The sequence below is a fragment of the Miniopterus natalensis genome, chromosome X, assembly GCF_054644295.1.
Source record: "Miniopterus natalensis isolate mMinNat1 chromosome X, mMinNat1.hap1, whole genome shotgun sequence".
In the NCBI taxonomy this organism is placed as follows: Eukaryota; Metazoa; Chordata; class Mammalia; order Chiroptera; family Miniopteridae; genus Miniopterus; species Miniopterus natalensis.
This window is the reverse complement of record NC_142103.1, coordinates 31,282,535-31,301,401: the sequence shown is the minus strand read 5'-3', so window position 1 is coordinate 31,301,401 and position 18,867 is coordinate 31,282,535.

Below are 18,867 nucleotides of genomic sequence, written 5' to 3'. Positions count from 1 at the left end.
AGGAGAAGTGTGGAATCAGTTCAAGTGAATGGAGAGACATTGGAGGGTTTGGAGCAGAGGAATGACATTATCTGACTTAGGTTTTAAGGAATTAATTGGTGCCCTGGCTGGTGTGTCTCAGTTGGTTGGAGCATCCTTTGGGACACCAGAAGGTGGCAGCTTGATTCTCGGTCAGGGCACATACTCAGGTTGCAGGTTCAATCCTTAGGGTGCATGCAGGAGGCAACTGATCGATGTTTCTCTCTCTCTCTCTTTCTGTGTTTCTCTCTCTCTCTGTGTGTTTCTCTCTCTTTCTCTCCCTCCCTTCCTCTCTTTGAGATCAATAAAAAAAAGAAAAAAGGGAATTCTCTAACTGTTGAAAGTAATTCTCATATAGTAGTGAAATGTAGGTGAAAGCAAGGAGACAGCTTAGTGGCTCTTTCAAGAATTCAGGCAAACTTATGATGATGGAAGTTTGGAGCAGGGTGGTAGCTGTGATCGGGTTATGCATATATTTTCAAGGCAGAGCCAACAAGATTTCCTGACAGATTGGACATGGGGTTTAAGAGCCAGAGAAGTCAAATAATTTCAATAGTTTTGAAGTGAGCAACTGGAAATATGGATTAGCCATTGGGGCAGACACAGGTTTTGAGGGGCCTGAAGTTTCTATATAATTTTGGGGGCCCACCTCAAGAAACTGATCAAAACCAGAACTAGACATTTGTTAAAATGAGGATATTTATTTATAATGAGCAAAACAATCACAAAATTTACAAATATTAAAAACTGGCAATTACCATGAAGGTCACAAAAAACCAGAAAAATAACATAGTTTTCAAATTAATTACCTATAACCTCATTATCTTTTATTATTTGTTTAGTTTTCAAAAGTTCTTTCATCTCTATTCTTTGACTATTCCTTTTTAAAGCAGCCTGTTCTTGCTTCATGAATATGTAGTGCCTTTTCTGAGTATATCATGGATTGTTTTATAAAATTTTCTTGCGTTAAGTCTTCACTTTTTTCAAGCTTCTTTTTTTTTTTTTAAATATTTTTTATAAGTTGTTTGTTTTAGCTTTTATTCTTGCTCTAACTTATGTGTTGGATACTTTCCATGGGGTTTGCTAACCCCAGGTGGTCTGCTCATGTCTGAGAGTGCTGACGGTAACTCAGAGCCTGATGTAGCTGGTTTACTCAGTGTGCGGGCAGATTGCTCATCTGAGCATATTTAATTTTTCTTCTTGGACTCATCAGGTTCTCCAGATAAGACTTTTCACATCTCTTGCCTAGAGGATAGAAGACGGTGCCAGGGTTCTGCAAGCTTAGTGAGGGAAACATTCAATTTATTGTGCATATGGTGGCCTTATCCCCTTGTTTTAGGTAATGTCCAGACCCACCCGGACCTGCCTGGTGTCTGGCAGTTCAGTGACCCTTTTTTTTCACCCATAGCTGGAAAATAAACCTCCGGACTTTTGTGGACGTAGGGGAAGGGCTTTAATCTAGTTCTGTGGAATGAGGGAGAGGACTGTTCTAGATTAAATTGCTTTTCAAATAGTTTCAGCCAAACCTCCTAATTTCAGCTTTTTCCCCCCTTAACTCTCAGTTCCAAAGGTGTCTGGTGTTGCCAATTCCTGACCCTTATGAGAATACTGGATTATAAATTGTTTTTTTTCCTCAGCAGCCTCCGCTGCTTCCTGAGATCTCTATCATCTCAGGCTTGCTAGGCCAACTAATGCTAATGCATCTGCTTTCCACGCCAAAAAAATCGCTGTTATCTCTTCTAATGGTCTTCCCAGACTTTGGGGGTTTATGTATTTAAAAAGTTTATACATGAATTTTTAGTGGGGTTTTGAGGGATTACAATTAGATCCCCATATATATTTTATCATCTAATCCAAGCCTCCTTGGGGTCCAACATTTTAATAATTAGTTTTATTATTGTATTTTGACCAGGAATCTTGATTCCATTCATTTTTCAATACCACTACCGCAATAACAAACTTACCTAACCATGTTTCATTATATGAGAACTAACTGTAGACAAGAGGGCAAGTTAAGATATTTCAATGATTCAGCAGTTGTTAAGTGAGTATCTACTGGGTACCGACACTGTGCCAGGCATTTGATATATAGAAATGGACAAAGCTTAGTACCCATCCTCACAGAAATCACAGTCTAACAGGTGTAAGTGATGCAGACAAAAATCATATGTGTAATATCAGAAGTATGTACAAGCCCCCATGAAGGCATCCTTAACTCTGCTGGGATCAGGCTCAGGGAAATCTTCCTAGAGGGGAATGAAGGATAACAGCCTACCACTTAGATATAGCAGATATGATCAAGTTTCTTTAAACAATATAAATCCTTCACACTCCTCATTTTGATCTGAGAGCTCTTTTCGATATTAGAATCCCAGATACCAAAACAGAAAAAAATAAGTGAGTAGATATTTCAGGCCATATAATTCAAAATGACAGAATGTCATGGTAACGATGATGACATCATAATTCACAGAAGCAGAGAAGAAATGTAATGAAGTCTGTCTGCTTCCTCTGTCTTCATTAGGATGTTGTGTTTAATGTGATGGTTTATATAAGATTTGTTTATAAGCGTAACATGAACACATTTTATTATCAATTCAAAAAGAAAGGCTGAAATTTAGTGTTATAAGTTCATTCGCCAAGCACTTACTAAGCACCTACTATGTGCTGGGAACTCTTCAGGTGTTGGAGATACAGTGATGAGCAAAACAGCTTGTGTAGGAGTCTGCTTGAAACGTCAAGAGTTGAACGAAGGGAGAAATACAGATTTCAGTGGGAGAATATAACAGGTGGGGCTACCCTAGTTTTAGACTTTCGAGAAGGTCTTCCTAAAGAAGCTATACTTACATTGAGGTATAAGAAATGATCAGAAGTTAGCTAAGTAAAAGTGTAAGCGAGGGGAAAGAGTTTTGACAGAGGACCCAGCACATGTGAATGGCCTAGAGTAGTCTGAAGTGAGATGCACTGAGGACTCTGCAATAAAGTCAATGTCTGGAGTCCAAAGCATGAGGCAGACAGTGGCGTAAGATAAGGCTGTGGTGATAGGCAGCTGCCAGTTGATAAGCTTGTAAGAATTCATGTTAAGGAATTTGAATTTTGTCTCAACAATAGTGGGCATTGAAGGGTTTTATGCAGGGGAGTGACATTATATATGTATATTTTTAAAAAATCACCTAATTAGCATAAATTAGAATGCTTTTTCAAACTTTTTAAAAAATTTTTATTTTATTTTTTTTAATTTATCTTTATTGTTGAAAGTATTACAGGTGTCCCATTCCCCGCCCCCCATTTGACTCCCTCCACCTCCCTCCCACCCCCTCCCCAGGCCTTCATCCAGTTATTGACTGTGTCCATGGATTATGCACATATGCATATAACTTCTTTGGTTAATCTCTTCCCACCCTCCACCCCCCTTTCCTCTTTCCTCTGAAATATGATCGTCTGTTACATGTGTCAATGTCTCTGGATCTATTTGGTTTGTCAGATTCGTCTGTTCATTAGCTTCTTCTTAAAGAAGACCCTTCAACATTTCCTGTAGTGCTGGTCTGGATGAACTCCTTTAGCTTTTTCTTATCTGTGAAGCTGTTTCTCTGACCTTCAGTTCTAAATGATAGCTTTGCTGGGTAGAGCAATCTTGGTTGTAGTTCCATGTTTTTCATTACTTTGAATATTTCTTTCCACTATCTTCTGGCCTGCAAGGTTTCCCTCAAGAAATGAGCTGACAGTTGTATGGGTGCTCCCTTGTAGGTAACTAACTGCTCTTCTCTTGCTGCTTTTAAGATTTTCTTTGCCTTTAACCTTTGGCATTTTAATTATGATGCATCTTGCTGTGGGCCTCTCTGGGTTCCTCTTATTTGGGACCCTCTGTGCTTCCTGGACTTGAAAGTCTATTTCCTTCCCCAGGTAGGGGAAGTTTTCTGTAATTATTTTTCAAATAGGATTTCAATTTCTTGCTCTCTTTCTTCTCCTTCTGGCACCCCAATAATATGAATGTTGGGCTCTTGAAGTTGTCCCAGAGGCTCCTTATACTATCTTCATATTTCTGGATTCTTTTTTCTTTTTGCTCTTCTGGTTGGGTGTTTTTTGTTCCTTCATGTTCCAAATTGCTGATTTGATTCTCAGCATTCTCTACTCTACTGTTGATTCCCTATAAATTATTCATTTCAGTTCGTGTAGCCTTCATTTCAAATTTGTACTTTATTATGTCATTGATGGTCTCAGTTGTTTTTGTAAAACTCTTACTATTATGCTTGAGGATTCTTATAAACAAAATTCTGAACTCTGTATCTGTTAGCTTGCTTGGTTCTATTTCATTTAGTTCCTTTTCTGGAGATTTCTTCTGTTCTTTCCTTTGTGACATGTTTCTTTGCCTCCACCTTTTGGCTGCTTCCAGGTGTTTATTTCTATGTATTAGGTAGAGCTGCTATGTCTCCTGGAATTTGTAGAGTGGCTTTGTGTAGTAGGTGTCCTGTAGGGTCCAGTGGCTCAGTCTCCCCAGTCACCTGAGCTGGGCCTTCTAGGTGCTCCCCTGTGTGGGCTGTGTGCACTGTCCTGTTGTAGTTGAGCCTTGGTTGCTGTTGGCATCACTGGGAGGAACTGACCCCCAGGCCAATCAGCTGTGAGGACCCGCTGCAGCTACAGCCAAAGAGCTGCTGTGCTGGAGACACCCCTATGGAGCAGGATTGACTTCAGTGGGGCTTTGGTGTTCACTGAGTGCACCCCTTGAGGGTCACTCATGGATGTGGTAGGGTGGTGATCCAGCGTGGTCGAGTCTGACCAGCAGGTGCACTGTCTCTGGGGCCTCCCTTCCTGGGAGGTGCAAAGTCAGCCTGTGCCAGTGCCTTGCCCAGGGCCACCCAGCATGAGCTACAGAGCAAACCGTAGTTGGCTGCTCCTTGTGCTGAGCTTGGAGGTGCCCAGGAGAGGCCAAGCTATGAGCCAGTGCAGCTGCCGCTAGTGCCAGGCCTGGGGCCACTTATCAAGCCGTATGGGGTCTGCTGCTGCTTGTTTGAGAGATTTTAGGAAAGTCCTAAGCGTGAGGCTTGAGAGGCCACTTGCACAGAAAAGCCCCTGGAAATGGCCTGGATGAGCTGCAGGTGGGGAGGGGCGGGGCCTCGGGAATCATGGGGCGGGGCCAAAGGTGAGTCAGGCGCTGGCGATTCAAACATGGCGCCTGCCTGCGGGCTGTGTGTGGGGAGGACTCGCCACAGGAGCCATGGCCTCCGCCAGCCCTTCTGCCCGGGAGGAAGCCGCCCTCCGCCTCCCGCCCGGATCTCAGGCAGGTTAGTTCCCCCCCGAGTGTCCCGGGTCCTTTCAGGCTGCTGCCCGGCGCTGGGCTCAGAGGGAGCGTCCGAGTGAGTCGGTGCCGGGCCCTTTAGGAGGAGCTGCTGGGGCTCCCGCAGCCTCCGCGACCCTCAGGGACAGTCCCCGCTGGTGTCACAGCCCAGAGTTGTGGGGACGTCTCTTCCTGGCCTGGAGCCCTGGGCTGGGGCCTGCTGTGGGGCTGGGCCCCCCCCTCCTCCGGGAAACCCCCACCCCGAGATGCCCTCCGGGTTTCCCCGGCCCCGGGTGTGGCCCGCAGCCTGTCTCCGGGATCCGGCCCCGCCCGCCCCGCCCCCGCCCCTCCTCCCGCTCTCGGGGCCGCCTCAGCTCCCTGGTTGCGGGGCTTCTGTGCGGCCGGATCCCAGGAGGCTCTGAGGGACGGTGGTTCTGTATTTTAGTTGTGATTTTGATGAGGTTGCGGGAGGCGGCAGGTGCAGCTGTTACCTGCGTCGCCATCTTGTTTCCTCCACCCTCAAACTTTTAACAGAAAATAATTCTAGAAAAGGTTATCAGTGGTCCTAACATAAGAAAGAAGCACTAGGTATTATGTATACAAGACCACCTATGACATATTATTAGAAAGATTAAACCTAAGTCAGATCAAGCCTCTGGGTCTCACTACGAGTTGAGAGAAATTGCAAGAATATGTCCAGTGACAGCACAGGGATACAATCAAGAAAATCCAGACTTTTGGGAACTCTGCCGGATAAAAGACTCCGAAGTATTCAGGAAATAAACTCTAAGAAATAGAAATGTGAAGGGGAAACCTATAGGAAGAAGAGTTTTAAGGGACACATGAACCAAATGCAATGAGAGGAGCTTGTTTGTATTGTGCTTCAAACAAAAAATGATAAAACATCTTAATACTCTTAAGAAATCTGAACAGTAACCGAATATTTAAGAATATTAAGGAATCACTCTTAATTGTAGAGGTGTGAAAATAGTGTGGTGGTGGTTTAAAAAAAACGCAGTTCTTCTGAAATATATACCAACATATTTACAAGATAATTAATTAATACAACTACTAGTTGCTGCATTTGTTGCTACTAATTATTTCCTACAATTAGAAGCACAGTGAATATGTAGGAAGGAAACTTTGGTAGTAATCCAGGGGGAAAGAATGGAAGACTGGACTAGGTTGTAGTGGAGATGGAGAAGAGTAGATGGTTTCAAGATATGCTTTCGAGGTAGAGCTGAGAGAATTTACTGCTGAATTAGGTGTGTGGGAATTTTGAAGGAGGGAAGTACACAAAAATAATCATGAGATTTGGGGTTTGATCCATTTGGTGGATTCATAGTGCCATGTGCTTCAATAGGGAAAAGTAGAAGATACGTAGTTTATAGAGAGAGGGAGTAAGAGGTGATGGGTTCAATCTGACATCGATTTTAGTCCTTGGATTGAGGTTTCGGTGAGATATGTTAATGCAGACGACCAATTGGAATTTGGATGTTCAGGCCTACAGTGCAGGAAATAGCTCTGGTTTGGAGATATCGAAGTAAGATTCAGTGACCTGTAGGTAGCAACTGAAAATGTGGAACTAAATTCGGTCCCCTTGGAGAAGTGTGATTGAGAAGGAAGAGAGGAAAAGTGGATGAGGGGAGGGGGACAGGAGGTCTAGGACACAGCTCCAAGAACTGGCAACACTTAAGTTTCTGTAGGGGAGAACTGATGAGCAAAAATGAGAAGCTGGGGGGCAAAATACGAAAAATATTCTCCAGATATTCCAGGAGCAGAAAGGAGACGGTGGTTCAAAGAAATAAATGTGTGGTTAACATTGTCCATTGCTATGAAAGGTCCAATAAAATGAGGACAGAATGTAAATTGGATTCCGTGACATGGAAGTCATTAGTGACCTTAGGAGGATTTTTTTTTTTTTTTAGTGAAATGATTGAGCAAATCTAACTTGAAGAAGGTTGAGGGGTTAGTAAAACATGGGGAAATTGTGATTAGAAAATATAGAGAACTTTTTCAGGAAATGCAAGGAGAGAGAGAAGGTGATAGGTATCAGGAGGGAAAGGTCGTGTTAAGATGCGTTTGCGACTTCAGCATATATAGATGAAAGTGGAGAGGATCCAGTAGAGATGGAGAAAAATGAAGATCTGAAAAGGTGAGGCGATAATCAGAAGTGAAAAATTCCGAGACTCATGACAGGGTTGGGAACCACAGGAGAGGTGGAGGGTTTCACTTCAGGTAGGAGAAGAGCCACCTTTTCTTTTATTACAGAAAAGGAAATGGAAAGAGTAGGTGCAGAGAGCTGTGTAAGTTTGGTGGATCTGTGTGTGTGTGTGTGTGTGTGTGTGAGTGTGTGTGTGTGCGTGTGCGAAAGAAAAAGAGAAGGGCATCTGCTGAGACTGAAGGAAGATTTGGAGATGAGTCAGGGAGGTTTTAGAATAATGGGGAACATCTGAAGTGGCTGCAGAAGTATACTCTGAGTTGACAAAGAAACTGAGATGATAAAGTCATTTAAGGATCAGCTGTGACCGTGAATATACAGTTGAGCTTTGAACAATGGGGGTTTAGTGGCAGGGACCTCTGCAGAGTCAAAAATCTGTGTATAACTTTGATGATCCCCAAACTTAACTACACCAGTTGTTCCTCAGTATCCACAGGAGATTGATTCTAAGACCCCTGTGAATACCAAAATCTTGATATGCTCAAGTGCCCTATATAAATGGTGTAGATCAGTGCACACAGTGGGCCCTCCGCGTCCATGAGCTTCCAAATGCAGGTAGAACATAGCGCAGGTATTTATTAAAAAATATCCGCGTACTGGTGGAGCTGTGCGGTTTAAACCCACGTCGTTCAATGGCAGCAATATATCCAGTTGTATGATTTTCACCAACAGTGCTCAGCAGTCTGAATACAGTTAAAACAAAATTATTTGACATTTAAAAAGGAAAAAAAATGTGAAGTCCCCAAAGCAAATTTTATTTCTCTAAGTTATAATTCTTCTCTATCTCCCAAGGACTTTGCGAGTAAAAACAAGATAATGGATTTAAAGTACTTGGAGATCTTTGGAAGCAAAGTCCTTTTATATGCAGGGTGGAGGTACCATGATTATCATATAGAATGAAGCTTTCAGAGATGTTTTCTATGCTTCTTTTTTTTTGTTTGACTCCTGCATTTTGTGCCACTAATTTCCCTTTGATCCATCCCTTCATGATTAACTTGGGTATGATTTGCCTAATACTTGATATTATCTTGTCAGTTTAAGAAACTTCAGAGTAAATCAAAACTGATGATGCCTACAATGGCAAAATAGCAAACACGTCAAAATAGAAATGTCATTTTTCTTAATTTAATAGCAATTTATACCTTCCATCAAAATCCACTCAAGGAATTTCCAAATATCAGCTCTTTTATAGCTGTAAAGTGAATTCCATTCAAAATTTAGACATGTCTTTGAATGAACATTTATTCTGATTTAACAGTATTTATTTTGAATGTTGCACTGTTGTTAGCCCCTAGGGACTTGAAGATGGATAAGACAAATTCCTTTTGTGTATTCAAGGAGTTCATGAATTTCAGGCAGGAGTGGAGACATGGGTGAAGGGTCAACCGATGAAGAGCCTTATATTTCATGCTAATGGAGTTTGGTTTTCAACACGTGGACAAATTAAAACCTCCGAAGGATTTTCAATAGGGAAGTGACATGATCAGATTTGTGTTATGGTCACTTTCATAGCAGTATAGAAAAGAGACTGGAGGACCACATCTTTTCTATCTACTCATCTACTGATGGGCACTTGGGTTGTTTCCAGATTTTAGCTATTATAAGTAACGCTGCTATGAACATAGGGGTGCATATATTCTTTCTGATTGTTGTTCCAGGATTCTTAGGATATATTCTTAGAAGTGGGGTCACTGGGTCAAATGACAGTTTCATTTTTAATTTTTTGAAGAAACTCCATACTGTTTCCATAGTGGCTGCCCCAGTCTGCATTCCCACCAGCAGTGTACTAGGTTGCCCTTGTCTCCACACCCTCCCCAGCACTTGTTGTTTGTTGATTTCTTGATGGTAGCCATTCTGACAGGTATGAGGTAATATCTCATTGGGCTTTTAATTTGCATCTCTCTGATGATTAGCGATGTTGAGCATTTTCTCATGTCTCTTGGCCACCTGTATGTCCACATTGGAGAAGTGCCTATTTTGGTTCTTTGCCCAATTTTTAATTGGATTGTTTGTCTTCCTTTTGTTAAGTTATATGAGTTCCTTATATATTTTGGAAATTAACCCCTTATCAGATGCGTCATTGGCAAATATGTTCTCCCATACAGTGGGCTCCCTTTTCATTTTGCTGATGGTTTCTTTTGCTGTGCAGAAGCTTTTTATTTTGATGTAGCCCCATTTGTTTAGTTTTCTCCTTTGTTTCCCTTGCCCTAAGAGATGTATGGGCAAACATATTGCTATGAGAGATGTCTAAGATTGCTGACTATGGTTTCTTCTAGAATTTTTATGGTTTCATGACTTAAATTGAAGTCTTTTATCCAACCTGAGTTTATTCTTGTGTATGGTGTAAGTTGGTGGTCTATTTTCATTCTTTTGCATGTACCTGTCCAATTTTCCCAACACCATTTATTGAAGAGACTGTCTTTACTCCAAGGTATGTTCTTGCCTCCTTTGTCAAATATTATTGCCTGTGTCCATGGGTTATGCATATATGCATATAAGTTCTTTGGTTAATCTCTTCCCACCCACCCCTGCCTTCCCTCTGAGATCCCTCAGTCTATTCCATGCTTCTGTGTCTCTGGATCTATTTTGTTCATTGGTTTATTTTGTTCATTAGATTCCCATATGAGTGAGATCGTGTGGTACTTGTCTTTCTCTGATGGCTTATTTCACTTAGCATAAAACTCTCTAGTTCCCTCCATGCTGTCTCAAAGCGTAAGAATTCCTTCTTTTTCATAGCTGTGTAGTATTCCATGGTGAAAATGTACCACAGCCTTTTTATCCACTCATCTACTGATGGGCACTTGGGCTGTTTCCAGATCTTAGCTATTGTAAACTGTGCTGCTATGAACATAGGGGTGCAAAAGTTCTTTCTGATTGGTCTTTTGGTTTCCTATTACTTCTTGAGTCAGTTTTGACAAATAATATTTTTCTAGAAATTTATTCATGTATTTATTTTTGCACAATTATTATCAAAAAGTTGTATGTACTATCCTCTTATTATCTGTTTAATATCATCATGTATAGTTATATTTGATTTTTTATTTCTAATATTGTTTATTTGTACCTTTTCTCTCTCAGTCTTATGATATAGTTTTTCTTTTTTCTTTAACACCATAGAAGTTCAACATTAAAAAAATTATCAAAGAGCCAACTTACACCTTTTTTGATCTTTTTTATTTTGTGTTTGCTTTCTATTTCATTAAATATTACTTGTTTTCTTTCTACTTTCTTTTGATTTATTTTGCTATTTTTTCTAAATTCTTAAAGTTGATGATCTAATCATTATTTCAACCTTTCTTCTTTCATAATATACCAATTTAAGGTTTTAAAATTTCTTCAAAATACCACTTTAGGTGCATCCATGCGTTTGGATGCATAATGCTTTTATGATCATTTAGTTCTAAATATTTACACATTTTAATTATGAAGTTTTCTTTGATATATAAGCTACTTAGAATTTCATTTGTTTTTAATTTTCAATAATGAGGTTTTCTTGTTATATTTAAAAATATGTGTGATTTCATTTCCTTTGGATATAAACCCCGTGATAAGAGTGCTAGGTCATGTGGTAATTGTGTTTTTAATTTTTTGAGGAGGCTCCATACTGTTTTTCATAATGGTTGTACCAATTTACATTGATACCAACAGTGTATAAGTGTTTCCTTTTCTCTCCACCCTCACCAACACTTGTTATCATTTGTCTTTTTTATAATAGTCATCCTAATGGGTGTGAGGAATCTAAAAACCTTAAACTCATATGACCAGAGAAAAGAACAGTGGTTACCAGGGCAAAGTGGTGGGGAAAATGTGAGAATGTTGGTCAAAGGGAACAAACTTTCATTTATAAGATAAATAACTGCTGGGATCTAATGTATAGCATGGTGACTATAGATAAAAATACTGTATTGTATACTTGAAATTTGCTGAAAGCATAGATCTTAAGTGCATTCACCACATCAAAACAAACAAAATAAAACAAACTGTGAGGTGATAAATGTGTTAATTGACTTGATTGTGGTAATCATTTCACAATGTATATCTATCTCAAACCATTCCATTGTACAATGTACACATATATCAAATCATTCCATTGTATACCTTAAATTATGCAGTTTATATTTGTAAATCATACCTTGATACAGCCAGAAAAAATTAAATGGCAACATAAGCCTTAAAAAAATATATATGATTTTTACTTAATTATATTTTAGTCAAAGAATGTGATCTGTATGATACCAATATTTTCAGATTTCAAATTTGACAGCTCATATCTTTTATAATACTGTTTATTTTTTCAGTCTACCCCAGTTGTCAATTATGGAGGTAACTATGATGAAATCTCTCATGATGATGGTGTATTATTCAATTTCTCTCTGTAGTTCTGCCATTGTTCTATGTTTTGGGGGCTATGTTACTTGATTAATAGAAGTTTAGCATCGCTTTATCATTTGGGTGAATTAGGTCTCTGTTATTATGTAGTGACCCTCTTTATCTCTAGTAGAGGGCCTTTTAATGTTTTATTTTTAATTATTAAAATCTCTTTTGTCTAGTGCTAATGTATCTATAGCCACTTCTTTGGGTTAATGTTGCATAGAGTAATGTTTTTATTCTTTAATTTTAATGTTTTTGTATACTCTTATAAAGTATATAATTGCATTTTTAAAAGTCCAGTAGAACAGTCTTTGTCTTTTAGCTGGAGAGTTTAGTCCATTTACATTTGTAGTGATCACTGAGATATTTGCATTTATTTAAATTATCTTATGTATTTTCTTTTGTCATTTTTTTAATTTCCTTTGGTTTTACTTTCTTGTAATCTTTTGGACTGACTTTAAAAAAACATTTCAGTGATTACCTAGCTATTTTAACATGTCTATTTTAACCTAGAAAACTCTAAAATCAGTCAACATTGTTACCCTCCACCTGAACTACACAAAGACATTTGAATGCTTTAGTTCTTATGATCACACTTCCAATGCTGCAAACTGTAGTGGTAGTAAAAAACCTTTTATTTTCCATCTGACTTTTTCAGAAAGGTGTCCAGTGTTTCACTTACACGATACCCTTTATTAAACTATGAAACTATATTTTTAGTCAAATCATATCATTTTTATCACATACTTTTTTGTTTCATTGAAGTGATAATGGCTGCCTGGATGGTTGAGAAAGGCTATGAAGCTGACTCTGGGCTTAGTAACAAAAAAAGTGGAATATCTGATTAATGTGGTCTCCTGTGGGCATGTTGGGAGCAGAATGGCAACATGTGTGCTATGTCACCTTGGAAAGCATAAATTAGTGATGAAATGAAATGGAACACAGAGCAGTCATGCTTTGATTTGGGATAGGTATGAGAGTAAGGAAACATGCAGAGCATAAGGCTCTTTGGAGAGAACAGAAAAAAATAGCACTGTGGGGGTCCAGGGCAGCTGGAGGATAAGCAGGGATAGTAGCTCCTGGGAGAAGCAGATAATGGGCAAGGTGGGCAGTTTTCAAAGACAATTTATTTGTATTTGGATTTTTTGTGGTTATCCTTAGAAGGAAAAAAATAAGTTGTAGTACTCTCCTGTGGCAGCTCCCACATCCCTTTCTCTCCCCAGATTAATGACGAGATCAGCATTAACCTGCTGCTTTGCATTATCTGTTTTATTGCTCCTCTTCATTAGCGTGGGTGACAGAAAGTGGAATGCAGTGCATCTTGGAGACAATACAGTAGGATATTACATACATGCTAGTCAGCAGCCAAAATCACAACATCGTTTGCTAGTAAATCTGCAAATAACCAGTCCTTCAGGTGCCTCTGTAATTTTCACCAAATGTTGCGCTTTTGAAAGCTTCATTAATCCAGCCCCATTAGGATGGATAGGGTGAATGAGTTTACGGCTGTGGAAGGTGAAATATCAGAATTTGCAGCTCTTCAGAACATTGTTGGTGGTCACTCATGATAATGGAACCTAAGCGATATTAAAATTCGCCTTCAAAATATTATGTGTAGTAAAGGAGCACCAAATATCTGGTGAATTTAATAATAAAATAGTTCAAACCCAACAAATGATTATTTACTGAAATTAATGGCTCTGAAATGACAAGCTCCTATTTGTCTTAGAATCCCGTGTACATAGCTCTAGCACTGCAGACAAAGGAGAAACTGAAATCAAACAAGGGACATTCTGGAGGGAAAGAAGCTATATATATTCAAAGGGGAAATATGATTGAAAAAGTCATTAGTACTGCAAGGGACTTTCATCCATACTTGACCTTTTCCTGAAATGAGAATCCTCTATTTTATGGTGAGAAATATTATGTTTAGAAAAAGCAAACATTGGTGTTTAGGGAGGAATAGTTCAGGCAGCCACTATAAGTCAAGACGAGGTTTGATGCTCCAAAGCCATAACCTCTGGGCTTGGATTTTGGTTTATGATCAATAGAGAGAACATCAAAGAGATGTCCCTTGCAAATATTCTATCATCTTTGTCCTTCATTTTCATTTCATTTTGCCCTTCCTTTGATTCACCATTTATCTTTAGTCTTGCCTGCCCTGCTGCTAGGGATGACTGTTGGGGAAATAAAGCATGAAATAGGTAACCTCATGTGGGCCAGGCAGCTTTCCTTTTCTTGATTTGTCCATTTTTATGTGTCAAGCTGCACTGGTGCACACTGTGACCGAAGGCTAGAAGAGCAGTACACACTGTCTAGTGCAATAGTTTTGATGAAGGGAGCTTTTTGCATACAAACCCACACAACCACCAGATTTAATCAAGTTTTCGCTGTGATTAGGCTTTGAAAGCTGTAACCGGTTCCAATAGTAAAGAACTGCTGTTTGGAAACAAATTACAACTCTTGTCTTTATGACATGTATCAATTTACACACAAGCTGCATAAATCACTTTTTATATTTTTCTGTAATGGAAAAATACTGCAGGGCATTTTAATAACCAATAAATTATATGTTTAATGAAGCAGACCAAAATATAAATGGTCTGAGTCAAACACCCCAAAGAATGAGGATCGGGTATTTACTTGATAGAAATTCTGATCACATAGGCTACAGGCTATTAGATCCACCACAATTCAAGAGAGCAAATGCTTGTACTTCATCTATGATTATTCACACGAAAATTCTTCTTGGGACTTTATCGCTTATTTGCAGACCTCCCTTATTTACTGCTTATACCATTCTTCCAACAAATCGCAGTGAAAACAGAGCATTTCACCTTTCACCTTTTACAAGTATTACTCCAAGAAGTTATATAGTAAATCTATTAGCCCAAGTGAATGGATCGAGAACGCTTTTCTGAACCACTTATGCAAAGCAACTATGTTCATTTGATGTCACATTGAAAGCGTGCAAAGCTCCAACGATAAAGAAATTTAAATGTAGTCACAGAGTCAGCCAAGCACCTTCTTAGCTTTCAGATATATGAATGGCATTCATCCTGCGGGCCCTTAACAAGGTGAGAGAAATGAATGAAACTTGAATTATTGTGATAGGAGTGTTCAGGTTAATATGGGCTACTTCACCCCTTCCCTGTCCTCTTGTATTCGAGATGACATATGTCCATGCAATATAAAGGAGAGAAGTAAGAATATTTGACCTAAAATTTACTGATAGTATTTTTGCTTCTTATTAAAGAACAGTGAACTGGTAGAGTTTAAAGAACATGAGGCTGGAGAACAAAGGACATGAGTCTCGCAAACCACTAATGAGGATGCCACTAACTAGCTCTATAACTCTGACCAAATCACCTCCCCTTAATTTCCATTTTCTCATCTGTAAAATGAGGGAGTCAGACAAGGTGATGAGTCAGTGGGGTGTTTTTTTCTTATCTTTTTGGTCTTTGTTGGAAGCCTCAGAGTTTGCACATAAAATCTGGTAACGTTGTATCTTGTTTTATAAAATAGTCATATTACAGAAATGTTGTGTACTTTCATTTCTTTCTTTCCTTTACTTTGTGTGTGTGTGGGGGGGAATCCAATTATATTCTGAGCACAGTAGGGGAGACTGTTATTTAAATGAAAACCGTGATGATTCTCTGTGAAGCAAATAAACCTTTGTAATGCAAATGTTCATATTCTAATGTTTTTATTTTGCAAGTTTCCATTTTAATATATCAAGTTTGCTTACTCCAAAGTAGGACTAACCTTTACATAATAATGAAAACTCACACCCAATGTATATTTATCACTTTTAGCCTAGGGGAAACTTTCCCTTCCTCCCCTGTACTCCCAAATATTTACTGACTTTGCCATTTATTTAGACATTTGCCATAAGAACAATTGGCATTTATTGGTGAAAAGCTCAGTCTCTGAAGTTAGGCTGGATTTTAGGTCTGGTCCTGTTGCTTACTAGATGGGCAGCTTTGACCATAATACTCATTGTTGTTGACCTTCAGTTTCCTCATCTGTAAATATGAGATAACAATCGCACTTATCTTGTGGTGTTTGTATAAGGATTAAATATGATAAAAAACATTAGTACTTCACTTAGTGTCTGACACATAATACGGGCTTATTAAATGTGAGCTATTAACATTGTTCTCAAACATTTCTTATATTGTGAGTTTTCTCTTTATATAAACAATATACATAGTACACTTTACCAGGATTGTAAACTCCATGAAGCCAGGGAACATATATAATGCTTCTTTGTTTACTATTCTCTATACACCCTAGTAGAATGTCTTGAATTAAGTAGGTATCCAATATGTATTCATTTTTTACTAGTTCTTCCTGGTTCACACTGGAGAGGATTTTATTCCATTTTAAAATAGACCACAACTAAAAATGAGAATGTTAAATGGTGATATTAGGATCTTTAAAGTTGCCAGAAGAAGACAGACCCAGATTATTCTCAGGGATAGAGGTTTATTGAAAGGATCCATGAGAAAATAAGGTAGCAAAGTCACTCATCAGTTTCACAGTCACATCTGCCTTGATTTGAATTCTGGCTCTGCCTCTTCCACCTTGGGCAAGTTGCTGAAACTCTTAGTGTCCAAGTTTCTTTAGCTATATATTGTGGATAAAAGAATAATAGTATCCACCTCATAGGAATGAATGAAGATTAAACAAGATAATGCACAAAAATGCTTACTGCAGTGCCTGACCCATGGTAGATCCTCAGTAAATGGTAGCTACTTTGTAGCAGCAGCAGCAATAACAGTAGTAGTAATATGAGTTGGTGCTGTCATTGTAGTTATTTTGCACCTGACATAGCAGCCCAGAATATAGCTTAGTGTTATTCAGGATAACGTCCTGAGTTCTAATGATTTGCATTCTCTTTTTCACTTAACGTTTGTACTTCTCAAAATAGACAATCAGATTGGGTTGGTTTTGCCCATTCATCGTGCACAGCCAAAACCAGCTCAGAATTAAGTGTATCCCCCCTGCCCAACCTCTATAGTGATTTTCTTTAGGTAATTTACTAATTCCTGGTTCAGTTTACTGGGGCTAGACTAGCAAGATTGTTTGTACTCTCTGATATATACACTGGATGAACAACAGCAAGGGGAAAGAAAAAAGCAAAAACTGGACCATTTTCCTCAGTAGGGATCTGTTTCTAAGTTTGACACTTTGTTTTTATGGACTCTACTTTGAACACTTTCAGTCTAGTGACCTTCCTAAATAATGATATCTGGGAAAAACACATTTTCTTTCAACCATATGCTCATTTCTTATTCCAGGACTTCCCACTCTAAGTTGCTTCATTAAGACTCCTTGAGCTATTTCTTCTCTTGTTTTCCTCAGTGTGAATTTTCTTAAAGCTCCTGATACTGTCAGTCACAGTATTGAATCAAATGAATATTATATAATTAAGTCACATAGAACATAAAAACCTGTGTGATAGGATATTAGCAGTCTGGGTTTCCAGAAGTCATGCTGCTTCATTCTACACCACTGCAATTTTTATCTAGCTGTGTAAGGTCCAGATGAAATGAGTTAGTTATTCAAAATGAATGAAAACTCACCAAGGATTCTCATTGTGAAGTCCTTCCTGCTTTATCAAAGGAGACAGGCCTGTGGATAGTTCGGAAATAAAAGGAGGCCTCTGAGGCCCAAAGTTACCTTAAAGCCAGTTATTAGTCCTGCCTTGAATACCATGTTTATATTTTAAACATTTACTCTTTCATGATTGAAATAGTTCGATTCATGACTACATCTTCCAAATTTTTCAAAATTAACGTAAGCTTAACCTTGATGGGTTTCTCAAAGCTCTTTCTATAAGAATTTTTGATAGTTTTGGTCACAGTTAAAGCAAAACTTTGTTTAAAACTCATGTTTAAGACATTAAGTACTAGCAGAAAGAGGGCATTGACATGCTGGTGACAAGCATGACATGCGATCAGATAACGTCCAACAGATTTTAAAGCCAAAGGACCAACAGGGGAGAAGTGTTTACCTATTCTGCTTCCCAGAGTCCTTTTGGGCTTCATATCAGCCACAGAGCTACCACTCAGGTCAATAGGCCTCTTGTGATCAACAGTGTCAAAACAGTTTATCAATCTCAAATGATCAGCTTCCTCTAAAGAAGACTCTGAGCCAAGGTGAATAATGTTTTGAAGGCAACAATGGTAATTTCTATTTCACACCTGAAACAAGGCAAATAACAGAGAGAAAGTGAAATTATGTACACTAGCTTTGCTCTTGGGATTTCAGGAAACTATTCGGCATCTCTTGGTAGGTAATTCAAATTTACCGCTATTTGTAATCTTCCGGTGTTTCTTAAAAGGGTAGCAATCTATGGCCTGGCCTGTACTATTTTCAAAACAGATCAAAAACATTACAGTGCCCCAACTTCTGCTGAGTGGTTGGCTCTTAACTAAGAGCTAGACAACCTGGGTTCATACTACATCTCTATGACTTAATTAATACCCTTTCTTTGACAAGGCACTTTTCTCACTTTCCCAAAATATCTATATCACAGTGGGACAATCAGTCTACATACACAGTTACACTTATTCCTTTTCTGTTTTGCAGGATATCCTTAGTATTCCAGACTTAATCCTCAAAATCTTTGCCTTCACAGATGAACAAAAAGTCCCCAATATTAAGACAAAACAAAATTAAGACACTTAGAATTGCATCATTCATTCAAAATCATATTTTTCTAAATCTTAGTTGTGAAGAAACACTTTATATTCTGTCTTTCATCAAATGCTGTTGTTTGTTGCTTCTACTCAGAAAAGAGGAAAGTTGGCCCTAACAGTTTTTATTATTGTAAAAATGTCTTTTTTTCTATAGATGGCTGTATTATTCTATTAACACCTTTTTAGAAACATAACCTCAGAGCTCACATTGGACTGTTTTCTATTATATTCAATTTCCTTAAACAACAGTCAATTGTCTGAGTGGTGAATAAGTA